This window comes from Protomyctophum bolini (assembly GCF_963924005.1).
Source record: "Protomyctophum bolini genome assembly, chromosome: 9".
Lineage (NCBI taxonomy): Eukaryota > Metazoa > Chordata > Actinopteri > Myctophiformes > Myctophidae > Protomyctophum > Protomyctophum bolini.
In genome coordinates, this window is record NC_137870.1 from 13,595,236 (window position 1) to 13,609,990 (window position 14,755).

Below are 14,755 nucleotides of genomic sequence, written 5' to 3' on the forward strand. Positions count from 1 at the left end.
AAAATGTTTTGCAAAATAGTACAAAAAAAAGGTGACGAAAATGGAGTCCATAGAGTTCTCATCTGGCCCGAAAAGTAAGGCCCAGCCCTAACTGGGCCCTAACTGGGCCCTAACTGATCAGGCCCGAGACCCGGCCCACCCCGACTAATTAGCATAGATTTTAGGCCCAACCCGGCCCTAAAACGTTGGGTCGGGCCTGGTCGGGTTTGTGCAGAATTTGAGAACTCTACACAGAGTAAAAGTGAAACGCCAGTGAGCACCATCTTCATAATGGATAAATACACAAACAGACAGAACAGAACTATTATTTTTATTATTATAAACAAATTCAATATATATATTTTCATGGAGCCTGCGAGGCCGGCCCGGCCCTACTGATTAACATACATTTTAGGCCCGGCCCGGGCCTGGTCAGGTTCGGGCAGAGTTTGAGAACTCTAAGGTATAATATCTGGTCCATGGTGACAGCTAATAGGTCACAGAACAATCGCTATAAGCCTATGCTTAAATATATGTAATATACGTAACCTCATACTGCATGCCATATTGGTGGTTATGCAAGCAATTATACACATAAATAGCTTGACTGCTTGACCAAATGCCATTCACTATATTCACATGGTGGCCATTTTGCTATTAGTATTAAGTTAATGAAGAAATATAGTTATTAAGCTATTAAATTAGGGAAGAAATATTTCAATATTTCAAAACTATCCCACATTTTCTAAAGGGCACCATAAAGATAAGACTTTATATGGTGCCCAGGTCTCGTGACTCGTGACATCATCAGGGATGGAGATCCCTGATGTCATAGTAAATGCGAGCTGCAATCAACATTGACCAGCAACTACATTGACCTCAAACCCTATGGATATGTCAGAACAGGTTCTGATCCTTCCCCATCCATCGTTCCTCTTTGATGTCTCCCTTTTGACTGATACCTGTCCATTCAAACTCTAGACGGGCCTTCCCCAAAGTTATTAGTGCAGGCGTCCCCGGCAGCCGGTAAAAACTACAGATCTCAACAGGCCCAAAAATTAATCAAACCCTGTACGCTCAAGACACTCTCCATATATGGGCCTGGCCAGTACAAAATTCATTCCATAATATGTTGACCCCATGCAAAAGCACCAGAGCTCGCCCAGCAGTCTGCTGTCACCCAGGCGTATATGTTGATCTGACCACCATTGCAAAGCACCAGCGCTTCTCGCCCTCAGGCGTCTTACTGGTAGTAACAACTGATGAGGTACTTAAAAAACTGCCCTCCAACCCAAGAAGGCCACAGGCCTCAATCAATCAATCAGTTCAAATGAAAACCTCACTAACCACCAGGGGGCAGCAAAGCTCATTATATTTCACATTCAAGTAGCCTACTCTAATCATCCTTCTTCTCTATAATGCAAGTATGCAATAATGCAACATTACAGCCAGGCTTTGTTTTGACGGATATATGAATCAGGGCACATTGCTCTGGCCAATATTATAAGGTGAGTTAAATGTCCGAGTGCATAAGCCATGGTTTGTGGCTGAGGTGACATGGAAACAAACAAGCCAATATAGGCTTTCTTTAGATTCATCCTTTATTGTAGGCCTACTGTACTTCTCTGTGCTTGTCCATGCAAACTGTTAATAAAGTATTGATTCAATGATTGCAATCAATCAATCGCTTTTTTCCACACTCAGGCACCAACAGTCACAAATGGGAGCACAACCAGCCATTCATTTTCGAAATCTACTTTAGTAAACACCAAATCGCAGTAAAATGTTTCTGCAACTCCACTCACTCGCTGGGCTTTTTTCCCCCTTTTTTCCCAGGCAGTGAGGATGAGGACCGAGGAGGGGTGGGAACATTCTGTTTCCGGGTGAAATCACAGCTCTCACAAGTTATTTTTCTTTCGTGCCGGCCGGCAGAGCCGCAGAACAAGAGAGTAGACACACACAGGACACAAGACAGGCAGGGCTGTGACTGTAGTCTGTACTCGAGTCTGTAGGGGGAGGAGAGAAAAGAGGAGGAGGACAGACAGAGAGGAGTTCAGTTCATTCAGAGGAGAAGAGAAGGGGACTGGAGAGGATCGAGGAACGGCGGCGGAGTGTCAGTCAGTGCCGTGGTGGTGGTTGTTGCACCTTCTGAAAAACAGGAAGCAACCGCAGATCTCTCCTCCACCTGCGCCCTCTCTCTCTCTCTCTCTCTCTCTCTCTCGCTCTCCCTCTCTCTCTCTCTCTCGTCCCGCAGGGCGAGTGGACACTAGTGGATTGATTCCTCCCTGGCTGGCTGTCGAACTGCTTATTTTATTTATTTTACACCAAGACCTGCTCAAGTCTTACTTACCGTCAGATTGTCAACTTGTTCCTCTCCTGGCTGCGTTCCGCGTTGATATTTATATACACTTGTCGGTTCGGTTCTTCAAGTTGAAGCCGCAGACTACGGACTAAAGGGTAAGAATTAAGTCCCCCAGGACCCCCGGTGTGTGTGTGTGTGTGTGTGTGTGTGTGTGTGTGTGTGTGTGTGTGTTCATTGCTGTCTGTCGCTTGATTGGGACCTGCTGGGATATTGTAGACTACAATACAGTGATTACAGTCTACAATACAATGTATCCCAGCAGGTCCTGTCCTTCACTTGTGACTTGCAGTTGCATGGTATGTTGTTGCTATCACACTCGGGTTAGGTAACGATGACTTTGTTGTCTTCGTTTCTTCCGCTTATTTGTATTTAAAACAAAAACGCCAATTTCCTAATTTTGGCAACAATGACTGCACTCTCTAAACTTGGACTCAACATTGTACATTAATGGCAATTATAGTCGAATTTGTGAATATTTGGTGCAGACTTCTGTGCTCAGTCTTCCCAGCTCTCTCTCTCTCTCTCTCTCTCTCTCTCTCTCTGTGTGTGTGTGCGTGTGTGTGTGTGTGTGTGTGTGTGACAGTCACATTTTCGAATATAACTGATTGAAATGTTGGCAATGGCAGCAGTCTGTCACTACAGACAGTACCGAGTTGTTGTAGCCTGCAGTGCACACGAATGAGGTCTCTGAAGTCTGAACTGAGGCGCAGGTCAATGGACCCGCGGTATTTGTTTAGGATGTGAAAAGAAGTTAATTTCTTTCAAACAGCCAGATTCCTGATACGTTTCACAGCATAGGTTATGCATTCCTGAAGATTATAATTCATACGTGTAAGCATGTCACACCTCAAACAATTAGAAAACCTAACCTTATATTATCCAATTATAGCTTATTAGTTATTCAAAGGGTAGTTTTTTTAATCATATCATATTCTTGGTATATATATCCAAAGATGACTAGTGTTTGGGTGCAGGTTTTTTGAGCATGCTGAATGTTTGGGTTCATCACAGCTAGTTGTCAATCTTTCAAGTAACACACAGGAGATAGAGGCATACTACTAAGGTGTGTGTGTGTGTGTGTGTGTGTGTGTGTGTCCACCCACACAGCCTCGTGAGTTTTCCTTGAAAGTCCTTCCTCTCTCTATTCAAGCCAACAGAAACTGCCCTTGGCTTGAGCTCTGAAATGGCTTGTCTGTCTTTCATGGTACAGAAGGCTTAGTGTACAGTATGCACAGAGAACAACTACCACCACAATGGTGCCTCAGCAGTTAGCACTGTTTCCTCCACAACAAGAAGGTCCTGGGTTCGCAACCCGGGGGGGGGGGCTGGAGCTTTTTTGTGGGGACTGGAGCTTTTCTGTGGGGACTGGGGAGACTGCATGTGGGTCGGGTAGATGTGGGATAGATGCATACAGATAGATTATTGTAGAATGATGTGCTGTTCATTAGCCCAGCCCCATGTATGTCTATTGAAACAATTACAACTTGCACAAGCAGAGCACTTCATGAGGTGCGCTCACCACTGCTGTACGACTGCTGCTCTGAGTCCCTATAGAGCTCTCTGTCCGGGTACGACTGCTGCTCTGAGTCCTAGAGCTCTGCTATTCTAAATCCTTTTGACCCGTTATTGACCTGATACCAACCTTGAAACGTACCTTAGTTACATCACCAATAGTGGCTGTTGGAGGACACCGACATCCATATATACACAGCCGGTCGCAGACTCGCAGTACGGCTGGGTGTGTGTGTGTGTGTGTGTGTGTCTGACCTACAGGTTCTAGGTGGGAGGGTAGGGGTTGTGTGACTGGAGAGATGAATGGAGCATTTCTCACAGTCATGTGAAAGTGTGGTGGGCCCGTGGGGCTCACAAATTTGTTTGTGTATACACTTAACACACTCAACACAAATGTGTTAAGTGTATACTGTAACACAAACAGTCACAATCTGATTTAAAGAGCACTTTTACTCGGCTCAAGTCCTCTCTCTCTCTCTCTCTCTTTCTCTACTCTCTTGGATTTGTATCTCAGAAATGCATCGCATGACACTTGAACAGTAATATCACGCAGACGCAACAGTTATACAGTATCAACACAGTGTCGGCTTAAAACACATCTAAAGGGCCATTTGCACTATAACTATGAAAGCATAGTTTCTGTCAAGTGGATGGCACAGTTCACCCCATAACCATTACAAATATAATGGCCCTTCAAACTTATACATTCCTTTTGGGCTAAACATTGTGTGAATATTTGTTCTTTTATTTATTTTAATAATTAGAGTAGCCACTAGCCAGTTACCTTTTTCTCCCCAATTTAGTCGTTATGCCAATGAATTCCTCCCCACACACATCTACGTTTATGTCGTCACTGCTATCCTGCCAGTGAGGAGCCCCCACCGCGAGGACGTAGAGCTTTCATCGTACTCCTCCCGCCCAACATTCCCCACTGACAGGTGCCGCCTAGGGATGACCAAATGGAAAGATTGTATTAACCGGTTACCGCCAGGACTTGCCGGCTAATTAGCCGTTAACCGTTAAGGGAAAAAAAGCGCTGTTTTGCGCATTAAAAATAGACAAATACACCGTTTACACGCGGCCTGCTGTCAATCAGTGCACTAGTGCGTAGGCTACAGTCTTCTATCCGCACATATGTATCGCGGACCGTTCAGGAAGGATTAGAGAGAGAGAGAGCGAGAGAGAGAGAGAGAGAAAGACGTCTCTCTAACGCGCGCGAGCGAGAGAGAGAGAACGTCAGAGAGAGAGAGAGAGAGAGAGAGAGAGAGAGAGAGAGAGAGAGAGAGGGGGGGGGGGGGGGTCCCGTTAGCAACAAGCTAACAGCATACAGGTACGTTCGTTCTATGATCCATAAAACGACAGATCTGCCGTTTAAGGAACCAACGTTCGTTGCATGAAGGGCAGATCTGCGGGCGCGCAATGCTGTGTGTGTTTTCGTCTTTTTTTCTTTTTCCCTCCTGCTTCCACAGTCCACTAGTGTAGCGGACCCAGCTGGCCATGAAAAGGTTGAAGACTGAACTGATGATTTTGAAGTTTCTTTATTAAATCAACGTAGAACTGAAGAGAAAAGGCATACAAATGCATCAATAAACATCCAGTATCCAACATCTCATCAATCAGTATAACAAACAAGTTCCAATAAACCATATAATTACATGTATATCCCATACAATATACTATAGCTTAAACTACCATATCAAAATGCCATATGAAAACCACCACAATAAACCTCAGACAATAAACCACGAACCACTCAAGAATAAGACCCAGTCAGACCAAGTAAACATTAAAAGAGAATCACCTTATCCCCTTTCCAGCTGGGTGCTAAAGTGGCATGTGCTTCACTGCTTTGTGTCCATAATTTGTTCAGCTTTTGACCGTCAGTCCTTTCCATTGGCCTTCCTTTCCAATGATAAGCCTTGACCAAACTTTGTGTACTGGTCCCATAGTGATGCAGTTCTCGCTCCTCTACCACTGAGGCCCTTTTTTTGTCTACTCCTGCTATCTGCAGCACCATGCTGGGCGTCGGCAGCACAACAGGTGAACTTCATCAACCCATCAGTGCCCATTGATGTGCTCCTGAAGTTTGAACAGGAAACTAGTCAAATAAGGTCTGTAAGACCCAACATGGCAGGAACCCCTTCACAATAAAAGTTTGACCATCCCGGGGTCCGTTACACTCCCACCAAAAATAAGTGATTTTTAAAACCCTTTAGATAAAGTTAAAAGTTACAATTTATTTTTACATAAAAATCATGTGACCCCGGACGCATTTAAGATTTTCACAATAGGTAGCAATAATCTGAACCACCCTTCTCCCACCATGATTCCTCCTCCCACCATGGGTACGGTTGCCTGTACGTCATCTGGTTGTTGTCCTCGTTGCAGTGGTGCTCCTCTAGCTGCTCGTGTCGCTACTAAAGCAGTCAGGGTGTCTTCCTTGGCAGCCCCTGCTTTGGGGGCCTGGCCCTCAGATTGAACTTGATTCTGAGGGATGGCATGAGGCTCGGCCCCTCCGACCTGCAGAACACCAGCTCCAACTGAATCCCCTGGCCTCTTGGGATCTGAGGCCAGGGCCGATGCACCCTGCTGGGCTGAGTCTTTGGTCCTCCCTGCTGCCACTCCCTCATTCACTTCCAGCTGTTCCTCGATGACCTTTTCTTCCTTGCGATCCAGAGCACACGACCTGGCTGTTGTGTCTGGCAGTGGTGGATCTCCTTTTGTTGCTCCTCTGACAGCCTGGAGCTTCCTTTGCTGCTCCCGCTCCTGTGCGGCAGCCTGGCGCTTCCTTTGCTGCTCCTGTGCGGCAGCCTGGAGCCTCCTCTGCTGCTCTCTCTCCTCTGTGGCAGCCTGGAGCCTCCTCTGCTGCTCCCGCTCCTGTGCGGCAGCCTGGAGCCTCCTCTGCTGCTCCCGCTCCTGTGCGGCAGCCTGGAGCCTCCTCTGCTGCTCTCTCTCCTCTGTGGCCTTTAGCTGCTCCAGTTCTTCCTTCTTTTTCTGCTCTTCCACTTGTCTTGTTGCCTTTAGCTGCTCCAGTTCTTCCTTCTTTTTCTGCTCTTCCACTTGTCTTGTTGCCGTTAGCTGCTCCAGTTCTTCCTTCTTTTTCTGCTCACGTATCATTTCATACTCTGTTGTCCATGAGGCTTTGGAGTGAAAGGAATCATAACTAAACTTTTCATGAAAATAATTATGCACTTCCATTCCGTAAAACTTTCCATTGACCATATTCTCAGCAACAACTTTGAAAAAATCTCTTGAAGCGCATTCACATAAAGCCACTCGGCCTCGTAGACCATCAGGTGGTGTGATGCATTTCTGCCGGATTTCACCATACAGTTCAAAAATGTCTTTACTCTTCTCCAAGGTGTAAAGGAGAAGTCTTGGGTCCCTCTCTGTAACGCTGGACCTTAACTGTTTCTTTACTACTCGTGCTGCCATTTTCCAATGTTCATATAGGTCAAAAATACTTTTCAATTTCTGCTCAACCTCGGAATCTGTATGGTCTGCCATTTTGTAAACGACTAAATATACCTTAAATTACAGGATTAATGTAGCACAGTAAACTCATATTTCCATAGATCATTGTATTGCAAATGAACAAAACAAACACTTAACCTTTGCATTTGCAAACCTTAATAGCAGAAAAATGTAACCTTCCTTAGAGCCTATGCAATTTAAATATGCTCAAAATGTAAATGTCCATCATTATAAAAGTTGAATTCACTGTTCACTTTCCGTATAGTCATTCTTTGTTTCCTGACCGTGTGTAAGATTGAAGAGTGTGGTTGAGCTCAGATGCCTTGGAGTGAGAGGTCCATTTTATTGCAGGTGTACTGTAGGCAGCAGGCCTCCATGGTTTGTAGAATGTAGAGATGATCCGGGTAAAGTTCTACTGTAGCGGACCCAGCTGGCCATGAAAAGGTTGAAGACTGAACTGATGATTTTGAAGTTTCTTTATTAAATCAACGTAGAACTGAAGAGAAAAGGCATACAAATGCATCAATAAACATCCAGTATCCAACATCTCATCAATCAGTATAACAAACAAGTTCCAATAAACCATATAATTACATGTATATCCCATACAATATACTATAGCTTAAACTACCATATCAAAATGCCATATGAAAACCACCACAATAAACCTCAGACAATAAACCACGAACCACTCAAGAATAAGACCCAGTCAGACCAAGTAAACATTAAAAGAGAATCACCTTATCCCCTTTCCAGCTGGGTGCTAAAGTGGCATGTGCTTCACTGCTTTGTGTCCATAATTTGTTCAGCTTTTGACCGTCAGTCCTTTCCATTGGCCTTCCTTTCCAATGATAAGCCTTGACCAAACTTTGTGTACTGGTCCCATAGTGATGCAGTTCTCGCTCCTCTACCACTGAGGCCCTTTTTTTGTCTACTCCTGCTATCTGCAGCACCATGCTGGGCGTCGGCAGCACAACAGGTGAACTTCATCAACCCATCAGTGCCCATTGATGTGCTCCTGAAGTTTGAACAGGAAACTAGTCAAATAAGGTCTGTAAGACCCAACATGGCAGGAACCCCTTCACAATAAAAGTTTGACCATCCCGGGGTCCGTTACAACTAGTACTTCATGCAGTTGCGTTGGTGTTTTTGTTTTGGGGGAAGTAAGTCACGGCACATGCGTGGTTGCACTGACAGTAAAGGTGGAAAGAGGGGGTGTGCGTGTGTGTTTGTGTGTGTGTGTGCGTGTGCGTGTGCTTGGTGTTTTGGCCGCGGTGCCCGCTCTCGGCGCTTCAAAATATTTTATTTTTTTTATCGGTGAACCATTAGCCGTTAGTGTTGTCGGTAAACAAATTAATAAACGGTTAACGGCTAACGGCTATCGGTTGGTCACCCCTAGTGCCGCCATGAAGTTTCAATATGCTTTTAGCCCAGTCTATGCATCAGACAGAGGCTCTGGTTGATCAATGACCACACTGGGTGGGGTTTGCTCTCAAGCCCTCCCCTGAGGTAAAGTTGGAGAACACTGGTGATAAGGCTAGCTGACGTCAGTTTACACACACACACACACACACACACACACACACACACACACACACACACACAGCCGACAATGCAGCTATTTACTCTGAGCCAGATTTACTCCCAAAGCAGGCCTCTCCCAAGGAACTGGGCAAGGATGAATGAAGAATCTAAATTAGTGTTCACTGTTTCGGTAACAAAGTTGTGTAACTGGCTCAGAAAATGTCTATATCCCGACTTCCCTGACCAAGTCCAACGGTCAAACAGGGTCACTCTAATTCTTTCTCCGAATTACGCAATAAAACCAGAATGTGGTCTAATCTAGGATGTAAGGAAAGGGATAGAGAAAGACAGCGTGGATGTGGACAGAGTGATGATGGCTTCATGTGGAGCGGCAGGTAAAGGTAGAGCAAGCAACAGCAGAACAGCCAAGTCAAGCCCTACACACACCGTCTGCGAACGCCGCACGTCAAAACAGCCGCCTATATTAACCACTAGAACCCCAGCATCCATATTGTCGGGAGAATATGTAGCCAAAATAAAAATAATTGCAGAGCTTGTAGATTGGTTAAGAGCTTGTAGGTTTTGGAAAAGAGATTAGGGGCCCTATCTTGCCTTACACCTCATCCCTAAACTTAGTAGCCATATTTTACTTTTGTTTAAAATATTGTTCAAAAGAATATTTAAAAACGCTTTTAAAAATGGTAAACAAGAATGACACGCGTATCATTAACAGCCACTGAGACAAGTTCAGTGCAGAGACAAGTTCAACTCTGTACTGTATATGAGCTGTACAAAGTGTGTCCCTTATCAGTTCAATAAGGCCAGGGACACATCTTTTAGTTTCCAAATAAGGGATGGTTCCATATTTCAAGGGACAGTTGGCAACCCTAATTAGAAGCTTTCTGGAATGCTGAGCAGAGGCAGAGCACAGTAAGCCCTAGCTTAGCTATAGAGCTTATTGCTATAGCTAACTCACCAAAGCTGTGATAATCAGCCATGTGCCAGAACATTTTTTGCACAGTAAAAAGTGTTAAGTCAGCTATGACAAATGGAGGCACATAAACATGAACACTATAAAGAGTTTTAAATTAAAATATACTTAACCCATTTTGGGCGGGAACCTTTTGGTGTTTTGAAAAATCGAATAACGACTGACATGGAAACATAGCTTTTTCAGAAAACTGTCATGATTTAGAATAAAAAATAACTTAAAAACTTAATTTGTATAGCACCTTTCATGACATGAAATGCAGAAGGCATTTGTTGAATCGTCTTCAGGTCAAAATGGATTAAAAATGGCAGATTTGACACGGCAGATTTTGCTAGCCTAGAGATGACACAATCTATATAATTCTATGACACCTTTTGATAGTAATAGCTTAGGTAAATAGTAGTTTCTTGTTCACTGTGCTCTCGTTCTATCAACCTCTCTCCATCTCTGTCTCGCTGATTACTTGCTCTCTGTTGGAGGCCTCAAACGGAGCCACTTGACAGCCACATATTACATCAGTGTGGTGAGGGAGTGATTGACAGAATGTGTACTTTTAGGTGATAAGGTGACCACCGAAAACTACAGCATGACATCACGCCGCGGTGATAAGAGACTCACCGCTCACCCGTACACATTTCTCTGTTTTTACTTACCTGAAACGGTGGTATGAATCGGTCTCTGTCTCTCTCAATTCAATTTAGTTTGCTTTCAGGGCCTTTCAAACGGGAAGCGAGGAATGCAGGCGTTGTTGCCTGGATCAACGACGGGTCTCCTCCAGGTCAGCTCAAAAGGGGCACAACAAAAAAAGCTAAACAGTATCCAGGTCTGGTGAGTCGCGGGCGTGTGCACGAAACAAGCACGTAAATACGCTTGCGTTGTCGCACCGCAACTGCTCCCCAGTGCTCCGCACAAAAACGCAGGTCTCATTGAAAATGAACTATAGGTGGCGCGTTCTATCACTTTTGAAAGGCCTTTTACACTATATATATATACATTAGTACGTTTATGCCAAAGCAAAGGTCTAAGAAATGCACACAATCAAACGGTAGGCCTACTACTAGAACTAGAATGATGAATGACTACAGTTGAAGCTCTTGCGTAATATCTTCTCCTGAACTTATTTGTAAGGAAGCCAGGAATGGGGTGTGGGTTACTGGGTTTGTGTGTGTAACTGTGTACAGTATGTGTGTGTGCATGTGTGTGCTTGCATATATGTTCCCAGTGTGTGTATGCCAAGCTGTGTGTTCTCTCACTGTGCCATTCAACCTCTCCTTTTTTGAATTGAGCAAAAAGAATGCATACTATTGGATTCACTGCATGAATAATGGCTAATTCATATGTTGTTCAAACATGTAGCTCACCATAATAACCTCCGACCTAGACTCACTGCAACACCTTTCTCTTAGTTAAAATATGTTATTTGTGGTGCATAGGGCGATGTAGAAGAGTATAATTCAGACTTAAATTGTGAGGTTAATATTCATGAATATAATCTTCATTTATTCAAAGTAAAATAGCTTATGTGATAGGAAAAAAAACAACACTTATGCATATATCACAATATCAAGATATACAATATCTAATCTCTAATAATCTACGTGTTGCCTGGCACTAAGCTTAACTTGGCTATACATTGCAGTCCCACCATATGTTGAAAGGGTAAAGTTGTATATATGAGTGTAGTAGAAAGTGAGAGGTGAGTGCCCTTCTTGCCTGACAGGCCGTGGCCTGCCAAGGAATGCAGGAGGGGAGAAGGAGGGAGATAATGGTAAGCAGGGAGGAAGGATCGGAGGCAGGGAGCATACAGTACAAGGGTATAGTCATACACGGCTGAGGGAAAGTACTGAGAGATGGCAATCTTTTGACCACATATTATTGGCCACGCCAAGGCTTTTTCTGTACACATTTACAGCGTGCTAGTAATAGTTATCAGAAGTGCTTCTTGGAGGTGTCTACATGTGCATGACATCACAAAAGAGAACTACCTTTGATGATGAAAGCTGCAACATGAAATGCCTGGGGAAGTGAAAGTGAAATATGTATTTTCTCAGCAAGTCTCTTGTATACTGCACTTACACCAACAGTGTTATTGTGAAGCACTTTTGTTGTTATTGGAGTAGTATTTATAAAGATCGCTTCACTTTCCAAATGAATGGCCCACAATCAGCCAGCCTGTATGGAGCTCCTTTTTCCACTGAACACAGCATTATGAGTCATTCACAAACTACGCACAATCACATGGTAACTTACTATATTGATCGCTAAAATGGACTGTTATTGATGCAATTTGATGGCATAGCCACATGCCTAATTGGCTTTAATATGATTCTGGTGAGGTTTACAAGTTAGCAAAATCAGACGACAAGGAATCCGAGGACGACTTAATTGTTCTGACTTTATTCCTATTCGTGTTCATTTCATTTTCTATTATCTAGTATTAAATAATTGAGCCAGAGTGATGTCTTTGGGGGATTAGCTGGTTTCTAGTCCTGGAGATTCCTTCTGTGTGCCAGTAAGGTGGCAGAAATCAATATTACTGTACTCATTCCCAACCTGTGGGCTGGTGCCCACTGGTGGGCCGTGAGCATACTGTAAGTGGCTCCCCAAATAATGGACAAAACAATAACATGAATATAAAACAAAATATATACCGTATTGTGCCGAATATAAGGGCCGATTCATACTCCTATTTTAGAGCCGAATAAAAGTCGGTTCAGCTCTGTAGAGCCTACAATGTGACATCATTTGAGGTTCGGGGGGGCGGGTACGGGTACCGTCCTAAAGTCAGCTCTTCGGTGCTACTGAAAATGTCTGACGAGCCGAAATCATTTCGGCACTACAGCGCCGAACCAGCGGTAAAATAGGAGTATGAATCGGCCCTAAGACGACTCTGATTATAAGACGACCCCCCATTTTTCAAGATTAGGATATTTCCATTGGAAACAAACAGTCTTATATTCAGCACAATAGAGTACATGCCTACATGGTATTGTTTCTTTAACGCCTTGGTGTTGTCATTCGGATACCACCAAAGAGGAACTTAAAGTATACTATGTTAGTTCCATTGATCCAAGCTGGGAACGCAATCGTTTGATCATTAAAATAAACATGCTCTGAAAATGCATGCTGCCCATCCATCTGGCCACTCAGATGGGTGAAGAGCTACTATTCACCCCATCAAAGGCGTGCCCCCAAGATTTATCTGTAATAATTATCCCATGTTCTTCCTCCTACTTATTACTCTGCGGGTACCAATGCATGGAAGGGTATCCTGTCTGTCAACAAAATAACTTTCATGAAACTTTGAGGGAATGATCAATAGGCTGCCCCTAAAATGATTATAATTGGTTTTGACAAGATCGAAGGGTATCGCACAATCAAGGTCAAAGTGAAAATCAAATGCTGGTCGCATTTTCATAAGTCTCACAAGAATGATCAGTTGGCTTCCGAAGACATGATTAAAATTTTAATCAAAAAGACAAAGGACACAATCCAGGCCAAGGTCAAAAGTATATAATGCGTCATCTCAGGAATACAGAGACGTTGAACAAATTGCGTTGTGGGAATGGACCTCCAGGTCCATTCCCAGGCATTTTGTTCAATTTAATTGAGTGATGTGATTTTTAATTAATTATAATATTAAAGATTTGGGATCTATGGGGAGTTTAAGGATGGTGTGAAGTTTAGATTGATGAGAAAATTCTCACTGGGTAGACGATGACTAAGTGGAGGGCTGGGACAATTATTTGGCAGTCGATATTGCTGAGCGGGCCATTTCACGAAGACATGATAAAAAATGGGGAACGAGACAAAGGCATGAAAAACCTGATGAGATACTGTGACGTGGGTATCTGTAGAAGGTTGGGAGTAGTTTCACGTGCTGTGTTAAGGGTGAACAAGCCTAGGGGCTCCAGCCTCTCTGTAATCCGAGACAGCACAAAACTCCATGCTGCATTGCCATAGCAACATTCCCGAAGACCCCTGTCTGCCTGTCTGCGCCTGCTAATGACACAAACACTCTGGAATGCATAATTCACACATGTGTTTTTTTTTTTAAACAAATCTTTGAGTTGCATTGATTTACATTCATTCCATATCCCTTTAACCTAACCTTAACCATAACTGATCACCCAATTTTGTCCCCGATTACACATCCCTAATCAACTTGTTTAAAACGTCCAAAACGTTTCTTGTATTAGGAATATACTGATGTGCAATTGTGCATAATTGCAATCTCTTCCCGTTTCTGCCGTTCTGTGTTACTATAATCCGATTATGCATTTGGCAAGAAAGCACTGACCTGGCGTGTGCAAATGGTATATGGCATCAGTTACATCAACGTTTTCATATTTTCTGAACCTAAGATATCACATTTGAACCCATTCAGAACCTGGAAGGCATTTGTGTCATTTTAGTGTTGCATATTCAAAAACGCTGTGAGCTTGTACATCTGCTATTTTACATTATTTTTGAATAATCTTGAAAGTGTTGGAACTACTGATCTATCGGCCTCAGGTCTTCATGGGTTAACATTAACAACATAAGTGAAGGGTCGATTAAAAACCACAAAGAAACGGTTGTAGTTTCTACATTTATGGATTATATCCCAGTGACATCGCTGGGGTAGATTTTTCAGTACAACTTCAGTGGTATTTCACAGTCAGGCACACAGAAAAATGTTCAGTGTCATGGTTGTTAATGGCCTTTTAGCCCTACTACAGATATTTAGAGGCAATGTTGAGGTAATGTTTCCCTTTAATGACTGGAAGGATGTGTGACACGGGAAGCATCATTTTAGCACCTCATTGTTCTTCACCTATTGTTTTTGCATTATGAATTGACAGCGCACCTTAGCGCAAGTTCACCGTTGGCGCCTGTGACCCCAACAAATGTGTTTAATTTGCTTTTTCCAC

General features: G+C 43.5%; 1 protein-coding gene across 1 annotated transcript in view; it reads left to right on the plus strand.

The window, feature by feature from the left end:
- The first annotated feature begins 2,063 nt into the window (after nt 1-2,063).
- The window catches only part of pik3cb (phosphatidylinositol-4,5-bisphosphate 3-kinase, catalytic subunit beta), a 100,575-nt gene continuing 87,883 nt past the window's right edge, over nt 2,064-14,755 (plus strand). Inside the window, exon 1 of the mRNA XM_080772553.1 lies at nt 2,064-2,436. The gene's annotated coding sequence lies outside the window, so the exon portion shown is untranslated. The remainder of the gene's footprint in view (nt 2,437-14,755) is intronic.